General features: G+C 41.0%; 1 pseudogene across 1 annotated transcript; it reads right to left on the bottom strand.

The window, feature by feature from the left end:
- Positions 1 to 7,851: 7,851 nt before the first annotated feature.
- Positions 7,852 to 9,288, bottom strand: LOC308422013 (poly(A) RNA polymerase GLD2-like; annotated as a pseudogene). Its single transcript has 2 exons — positions 8,402 to 9,288; positions 7,852 to 8,273 (listed from the first exon to the last, which is right to left on the bottom strand). The product of its transcript is annotated as a poly(A) RNA polymerase GLD2-like (transcript).
- Positions 9,289 to 9,617: the final 329 nt, after the last annotated feature.

The following is a 9,617-nucleotide window of genomic DNA, read 5'->3' as shown; positions in this document are numbered from 1 at the left end:
CATGCTGTGGAGGACCGGATCTGGCCCTGGGAAACACTGAGTGCGCATTCAGAAATGCCCGTAAATATGTAGATATGGCGTTAGGAAGACAGATACACCCGGCTTTCAGTCTATAGCTCCCTAAATAAAATCTGGCACCATAGTGAAGCTACTGAGAGAATGTGTGATTCTGTTTGGAAAGAATGTAGAGCTATGCGATTGAAGTCTACCCCTAGGCATGGGAGGAAAAGGTGAGCACCCTACCTGCCCCCTTCTCCCTAAAAAGTTTTAAGATTGGCACAACAAATATGAAATACACCCAATAAAAATTCAGAGAGAGGATCAGAAACCACATGTTCCAATCTCTTGACGAGAAAACCTGGAGAGATGTTCAGCAGTTAAAAGTACTGGATGCTCTTCCAAAGGAGCTGGGTCCCAACACCCATCACTGTCAGTAATTCTGGCCTCAGGGGATCCAGCTCCCTCCTCTCTGGGCATCGCACACTCACAGTGCACAGACAAATGTATAGTCAGTATTCATACATGGAAAAAAAGTATAATGAATGCCAAACATTTTATGTGCTTCAAACTTAGAAACACTCCTTTTATGATGGACATTTTCAAATATCAAAACTAGAGAAGTAGCCAAGCACGGTAGTACACACACCTGGAGTACCAGCACACGGGAGGCAGAGGCAAGAGGACCAGAAGCCAGACTTACTACACAGCAACTTCATTACCAGCTCAGGTCACGTGGGATTCTGTGTGTGATGTGTGGGGACAGTAACATAATTTCTTAGTGTCACCCTCACAAACCCAATAAGTGTCCTTAATCTTTTGTAGCCTAAGTGGGATTTGTGACTTCAATGTAGAAGAAGTGCCAGGACTGGACAACGTGGTACAGAGTTGGGTGTAATAAGTTACTTTAAATTTAGGGCTCAGAGATGGAGAAGCCCAGAGAGCTAAAGCACACCCTAGAACAGGGGTGGGTATGGGGTTCTCTGACAGGGAGCCACATAGAGAGTTTGGGTGTTGAAGCTATTTTCTTCAAGAGAGGTTGAGGACCCTATTGATATATATGGTTTAGATGGTAGAAAGGCAAGACACCTTTACTACACAAAGCTAATGGTCTTTTTGAGATTCTCCCACAATGTCCAGGGGGAGAAATGAGGCCCTAGACATGCACATTTCTATGTCAGCAACAGTTACAGGAAATGCCAATTGTGTTGAAATTCTTGCTTCCTGGATAGTAAAGCTTTAACCAGGTTCTAGAGTGAGGGGCGCCTTCTCCTTCTCATGTTCCCTTAATTTTTCTTGTCTTTCTAGCCTGCCTCAAGCTCTGTCTAAAAATCTAAAAGAAAACCAAAAAGACTGTGGACCTAGCCCAGTTGGCAGAATTTTGCTCAGCGTGCATGAAACCCTGAATTCTTATCCTTCATACTGTATAGACCTGGCATGGTGGTACATGCCATGCTCTAGCACTGGGGAGCTAGAGGTGGGAGAGTCAGGAGTTCAAGGTTAGCTTCAGCTACAGGGATTTGAAGGCTAGCCTGGGCTGCATGACATCCTGTCTCAAAAGTAAAAGACAAGCAAAGCAAGACAGTTAAACCCACCTTCTCATCACGCATCCAGATGGTGACCACAGGAAGCCTACTATTTTATCCAAGCAGGAACAGAACAACCCCTCTAACCGAGGCCAACTTGGATGCTATTTTATGTCCCTCCCTAAATACTTAAGCGTGTATGTGGGGGTGATCCATTAAAATGAAAAAAAAATTAACACTATTTCTTAGTAGCATCAAGCTTCTTCAATAAAACTAATAAAATTATTGAACACATAATAAAAATATAATAACTCCTGAGCTGAGTGTGGTGGTTTATGCTCACAGTCCTAGCACTTGGGGATGGAGGCAGGGGAATCCAGAGTTCAAAGACACATCCACCTATCTCACTCCACCCTGAAAAAAGACTGCTTTCTGTGCCCAGTGACGGAGAGTTTTCCCTGTTACTGTTGCCAGGATCTTGTGATCCTTACAGACTGGATTCAGAGGAGACACAGAACACGGAGCAGAAATCGGTGAGAATTAGTATAGACTCTCGTGAGTGACTGTCAAGGATTGAGAGTGGACAGTGACCAAAGACGCTGCTTCCAGGGGAGGCACTGTCACAGGGCTGAAGAGGCCATTGAAGAGGAAATGTCCCTCACAAGGTGACCATGAGCAATGCACAGAGACCGAGCGGATGAGTAGGCTTTACAGTAAGTTCTTAAACTTATTGGAACACAACTTACTGAGGGGTGTTTTTCTGCCTCGGTGATTTAAGAGTTAAGCCCATTTGACTTAACTCTTAGAGGAGAGGATGAAAATAGTTCTTTACAAGTAATTTTGTGGCATCTTGGGCAGCTTAAAATATCACGTTTCCATCCAAGGCTAAAAGGAGGACTCAGATCCCATCTTCTGACCAGTAATTAAGAGACTGAAGTTTCACTTCCTAGTTATCAAGATAATGCGTGCGAAAGAGAAGTCCACCCTCAATGTCTAGAAAGAAGACTGCTAGTGTGTGACCTAAGCCCTTACTATTGTGACAAATGCTTTGTAAACTCCATTCTCTCTCTCTCTCTCTCTCTCACTCACACACCCACACACACCCACACACACACACTCCAGGTTTGAGATATTGTATGGAGTAAAACAAGAGAAGTATTGTCTCAGTTCTAGAGACTAATAGTCCAAACTCAAAGTGTCAGTGGGGCTGAACCACCATGGTTTATAACTGCCCTCCCAGTAGTACTTTGGGGTTAAGGACACACCTCCCTGGGTAAAGTGCTTGCTGCACAAACATAAGGATTTGAGCTCAGATTCTTAAGATCTAGGTAAAAGCTAGGCATGGTATGGCCCATGTCTGTAAAGACCGAACTGGGAGACAGAGGTAGGAGGATTCCTGGGGCTGGCTAGCCAGCTAGGGTAGCTAAAATGGTAAGTTCTGGTTCAATGACTGACACTGTCTCAAATAAATAAAGTTGGAAAGTGATTGAGAGAGGACATTCTGGCATTAACTGCTGACCTGTGTACCAGCAGGGACAAGTACACATGTCCAAACACACACACACACACATACACACACACACACACACACACACACACAAACACACACACACACACACACATACACACACACACACACAATCTTTTTACAAACCACACTTTGTGAATTTAAGATTCTTTAGACTTAATTTTCTTTCTGTAGATCTCAGTGGGCAGAATGTACTTGTGAGCAAGGCGACAGCTTTTATATTTTTTGACCCTCATCTTTGGGATAGAGACTATGGCCCAGTGGTAGAGCACTTGACTGGCATCCCCAACCCCTGGGTTCTGTCGCCAGTACTTCCGGAACAAACAAACATCCAATTCCATCACTGATTTATTTTTTCAAGTACTTGCTAACCATTCGAAAGTGTGTTATGCTGGCTCAAAATGTCTGTACAATTTTTTTGCCTATTGATTTTTTTTTTTTTACTTTAGTTCATTTTGATCTGATGAGACACAAGTTACTAGTTCATTATGTTTTCTTTGTTTATTTATTGAGTTGTTGTATGGTTCAAAAATGTAAACTATCTTGGAGAAAGTTCCAGAGGCCACTAAGATAAATGTGTATCCACAGCTTCTGCATAGGAAATTCTGAAGATGTCAGTTAAGCCCATTTGATCTGTGGAGTAGGTTAGCACTGGTGTTTACTCAGTAGTTTTTTGACTGGATAATCTGTTAATAAGAATTGGGTATTGAAATGTACTACTACTTTTGTTGTATCTGGAGCTATCTGTCCCTGTATGTCTGGTAGTGTAGGTTTTATAAGATTAAATGCACCAATGTTTGGACTTGTGTATTTACAATTATATCTTTTTATGTGCATTGCTATGGTCTCAGTTTCTCTACACAGCAATAGAAACCCCAGCTAAGGGAGCTGGAGGGATTACTCAGTGGTTAAGAAAACTGCTTGCTCTTCCATAGGTCCTGAGTTCAATTCCCAGAAACTGCATGGTGGCTCACAACCATCTGTAATGAGATCTGATACCCTCTCTGGTGTGTCTGAAGACAGTTACAGTGTAATTACATATAATACATAAATAAATCTCTAAAAAAAAAGAGAAAGAAATCCTAGGTAAGAGACACATTATAAATTATTTTAGCAAACATGACCTGATATGATTTATAACTTGAATATACATAATCTAAACATAAGAACAACCTAAGCAACAGCATTAATTTATAGGCTTCAATTCAAGCTCATCAACTGGAGAACTACATATTATTTTTAAAAAGTCTGTGATAGTGTTGATTAGGCAAATCATAAAATGGCCTTTTAGATCATAATCAAAAAATATTTATTAAATAGATTGTAAGGAAATGGCAGGCAACAACCAGAGAACAACTGTAGAGAACAGTCCTAGTTGTTGGCTGGATGCACTTCTGGGAGGTTGGCATGAACCCCTATACTTTTCAGTTGTGCACCTTCTGACATGCAGATCTGAACCAGGAAACTAAGGGTAGATCATTTCAGTTGAAGGGTGTGTGTCAATAGGGTTTAGGGCTACAGCTCTGTGGTGTCAGGTTCCAGCAGTTCAGCATTGACAGTTTATAACTCTCCTCAACCTATCTTGGGCACATTCCTCTTGGGAACCAGCTTCATTTTCTGATCTTTTTTTTATAGTGACTTTCTCTCTACATGTACACATAATGATATTTTATATTAGTAAAATGTCGGTGAGAAAAACAATCAGAAAAAGGAATGGTTGCCTTAAGGCAAGACAAAGGTCTATTTCGGAGAAAGGCTATAGAGGTAGTCTTTGTAAGAATCAAAGTTTCTATTTCACTAACAAGATGGGGTAGTTATAGAACAGAAGAGAGGGTTAAAAAAAAAAACCCAATAAAGTTAAAACGTTTCTTATTTTGTCCTAGAGTTGGCCATTGGTAAGGACAGACTGTGAATTAAAGAATTCTAAGTGATCAAGTGATGTGCATTAATTTATGTCATCTTGTTATTTTTGTGGTGTTTTCTGGACCTTTTGTGATTATCTGTTCTGGAATAGTTTGTTCCCTGTGCTCTCGTGAGTGTTTATCATTATCTTCAGACCAAAGTATTCTTTCTGGTGTTTTATGTAGAGATAGCTTGGTGGTCATAAATTTATTTAAAGTGTTTTTTTTTTATCATAGGAGGCTTTTATTTCTCCTTCAATTTTAATAATAGTTTTGCTGAGTATAATAGCCCCAAAGCTGTCTGGGAAGCAACTGGTTACTGATGAATGCCGGGGGAGAGAGAGAGAAAGAGAGAGATAAAGACAGACAGAGAGACACAGAAAGAGACAGACAGACACACAGACTGTCTTTTTTGTTTATTTGTTTGTTTGAGGGCTATAAACAATGGTCCAGTGGGTATTTTTTTATTATACGTTTCTTTACAAGCAAAGAGTATAAACTACTGTTGAGACACTATAGGACGAGTTCAAAGTTGTGCTGTATCTGAATGTGTCTTTGAGCCATGTTTTAAAGCATCTCTTTTAGCCATGAGGCTTTCAGAATGTTCTTGCTTGAGTTAGTTTTGTTTCCATTTTCTCATTCTTCATAACTGGCACTGTCACCTCATCGACCAGCTATCTTCCTGTTGTTCCCACCAAGGTCTCATATCTTCTTTCCATTTCTTCCTCTGACACATCAGGTTTTACTCTTCCTCTTCTTGTGCCTATGTCTTAGTCACTGTTGGATTGCTGTGAAGAGACAGCACGAGCAAGGCAGCTCTCAAAAAGGAAAGCATTGAGCTGGGGCCTTGCTTGCCGTTTCAGAGGTCTAGTCCACTACCACCATGGCACAGGGCGTGATGGTATCTGTGGGGCTGGAGCAGATGCTGAGACTTCGGTCCATAGGCCAAGAGAGAGTGGCACTGGGCCTGGTTTGAGCTTTTGAAACCAAATCCCAATGACACACTTCTAAAACGGCCACACTTGCTTCAACAAGGTCACACCTACTTCAACAAGGCCACATCTACTTCAACAAGGCCACACCTACTTCAACAAGGCTACACCTACTTCAATAAGGCTAGACCCACTTCAGCAAGGCCACATCTACTTTAACAAGGTCACACCTACTTCAACAAGGCTAGACCCACTTCAGCAAGATCACATCTACTTCAACAAGGCCACACCTACTTCAACAAGGACACATCTACTTCAACAAGGCCACATCTACTTCAACAAGGCCACACCTACTTCAATAAGGCTAGACTTACTTCAACAAGGCCACACCTACTTCAGCAAGGCCACACCTACTTCAACAAGGCTAGACCCACTTCAACAAGGTCACACCTACTTCAACAAGGCCACACCTACTTCAACAAGGCCACACCTACTTCAACAAGGCCACGCCTACTTCAACAAGGCCATGCCTACTTCAACAAGGCCACATCTACTTCAACAAGGCCACATCTACTTCAATAAGGCTAGACCCACTTCAGCAAGGCCTCATCTCCTAATCCTTTCAATCATTTCTTTGTTTATTTTTTGCTTTTTTCCATATATAAACTTTATCCCATTTGACAGCACACAAAAATTTAATCTTAAAAAGAAAATATGCACCCCTTTGTAAGTCAAAGTGAAAGTTTTAGTTCTTTAATTGCTCTCCAGAAAATAGTTTAGTGGTAGAAACCATACCACTGTGGGCCTACAAGAAGTCTGCAGTCTTTGAAAAAATTAAAACCACCTTCAATATTACTTTTATATTTTAATGTACAAGAACTGACCAATAACAAGAATTTACATAAACTAAAACCAATCCTATTAAACAGCATAGCTTGTATCTGAACTACTACTTTCACATGGAAAAGAAATACTAAAAAAGATTTTTGTATAAACATTAAACTTTTATTTATAACTTTATTGTCTTATCTAAAACACTTTGTAGTGGTTTACTGCCTAAAAATTCCAGTTTAGATTAAAATCCACAGAAATCTGATTCTACGAATAGAATATAATCTTAACTTCAATGTTTCTTTTTTTTCTGCCATTTCCTATCATGAGGAAAATAAAACTAGGAAAACGGAGGTGAAGCAACAGTTCACTGTGCTATCAGAAAGCATAAGAGATTCCATTTTTTTTCAAAATATTTAAGTCGGAGACTTTCAGACAGTCCATAAACAAGTCACTAACTGTGGTTAGTGTTCCCATTACAACAATTCAAAATGTATTGTTTCCCACAAAATCTAAAGCAGCCTCCAGAGTCTATCATAGTAAGGTGTCAGGTGCTAATAAACACACTAATAGAGACACACCTCAGACAGTCTGTCCCAGGGAGTCAAGTGAAGACTCAAGGTAATTGTCCAGTGTCTGAAGACTCCACAGTGATTTCAGTGAATGACAGATTTCATTTGCTTCAAGCAACTGAATAGCTGACTTGAATCTTTACTTGACTAGAACTGAGCTAGATCACCGTCTACTGCCAGTCACACTGAGCACGTATTACTTAGATCCGCTGCAAAATTCCACATAGTTCTTCAGTATAAGCACATGGTACATTTAGTACTTGAGACTATATCAAAGCCTTATTAGTTCTGATAATTTCTCAAAATATATTTTATGCTGAAAAGGCATGCCATAATACTAGTAGTCATCGATGTAAACATTTTCAAAACTACATTTTTTTTAAATCAAAGAGTTTATTATAAAATATCATAATAGAATATGCAATTTTTATATAAGCATGTCCTTTAAAAAATAAACATAAAAACAAGAACTTTAAAAACAAACCATGGTGGAAGTAAACTAAATGAATTATGATGTAACTATTCTTCTTTATTCCTTGGAAAAATTTAAGAATTAGAGACCCGTTATCCCTTTGGGGTAGCAGCTCTCAAAGGCAGAAAACTGTTCAGATCTCTCGTGTTTTTTGATCTCTGCCATGACTTTAAAAACTGATCCTTGATCATATCAACCTTCTCCTTCTGCACAGCTCGGGTGTTATTAGTTCCATCAAAAGGTTCTTCAACATGGATGTATTTATTTCTCCACTCCATATCCTCAGGCCTTGGGATGGCTTTGACTTCACGAACTGAAACCATCTGTGTATTCCAGTCAAATTCTGTAGCATGATATTTAAGGAAGCCCAGGAAGAGGTCCCCAAGACTAGATTCATTCTTCGAGAGGTAAAGAGGAGCATTGCATGGAGCGTGGTGAATAAGGTGCAGCTGTACAGAAGTCCTCAAAGATTCTGGATAAGCTTTTGGAGGGATGGGAGGATGGGTTCATGTAAGGTTTGTAAATAGTGCAAAACCATCAATATAGACTATAGCTGCTTAAAGTGCCTCGACTAGCATCGTTCATCTCATGGTGACTTGCTCACTTCTTAATCACCAGCACAAATAGACGAACTCGGTTTTCAGGGTATGCATAAGTTCTGAGAAAGAACGTGTTTCTAATTCCAACGGTATTGTTTACACTTAAGTCGAATTCCACACAACCGACTTTATCCCCGAACTTCACAATTGGCACTTTTGCACGAATCAGCTGAGGTCTCTCAATATAGCCAGAGGGCCGGGTACAGAAATGCTTATGGCCTAAGGTGGGTATGTGTCCAGCTTCAGTCTCTGGTTTACTGGTTCTCCTTTAACAGCTAAGCATCAATCACCATCACTGCTTTGGGCAACAAATCCATTTAAAGATGATCCAACCAAAAGTGTCTGCTTTGTGGGAAGGGCAGCTGGATCTCTCTCTGCGGCTGAGCTCTACAGAGTTCTTTCTTCTTTCTTTTCTCTTCAAGTCACTTGCCTGCTGCTGGCAGGTTTCAAAGAACTCTAGCGTCTGCTGACTCAACTTATCTTTGGCCTCAGGCAGTGTGATTTCTCTAGGTTCTAACAGCGGAATTTCTCAAAGAGGTGGAACACATCTGATTGTGTCTGGTACATGGTGTGTGTGAAACAACTGTGGCATAGAATATCTCCGGTGACCTGATAAAGGCACTAGCTGGTTGGTTATAGTTGGCTCTTGGTGGGCTGAATGGATATGCTGCTGTTCACCATCAAGAGGAAAGGCTTTTTCATGGCTTATTCTCTTCCTTCCTCTAAATAACGGGATGCTGAGGTCTGTATTGGACTGACAGTTCCGTATGTCAGAGGCCATAAGGACACAGGTTTAGGTAAGTCTACATTTTGAAGGTTGAATTGTGCATCTATGAGTTGCTGGTGTGAATAAAGCTTTGGTGAGAGAGCAAAGAAGTTATTGTGCTGTTGGTGGGTTGGAGTGAAGGGTGAGTTTGAGTTTGGAGACATGCTCTTGTTCACTAAAGGTAAACATGTATTTTTCTACCGGTGTCCACGCTGAAGGGTCGAGCAGGGCTCAGCCGCACTGCCCGCCAACACGCTCCTGAGCTGGAGCTGCCTCCTGAGCAAGCAGAGGTTGGAGCCTCCCTGTGCCCTGGGTTGTGCCCGACAACCTAGGACCAGTGGGAGGGGGGATGTGGGGGGGTGAGAGCCTAAGGCCAGGCCCTCAAGAGGGTGGAATGTTGGGGGTGGTGACAACAAAAAGATAGGGGCAAAAAGGCCAAAGACTAAAACATCACCTAAAAGGAGGCCTTTTTCCCTTTCTTTCTTTCTTTCTT

The sequence above is a fragment of the Micromys minutus genome (genome assembly GCF_963924665.1).
Source record: "Micromys minutus genome assembly, chromosome: 6".
NCBI classification, from domain to species: domain Eukaryota; kingdom Metazoa; phylum Chordata; class Mammalia; order Rodentia; family Muridae; genus Micromys; species Micromys minutus.
This window is presented reverse-complemented; position numbering and strand designations above follow the sequence as displayed.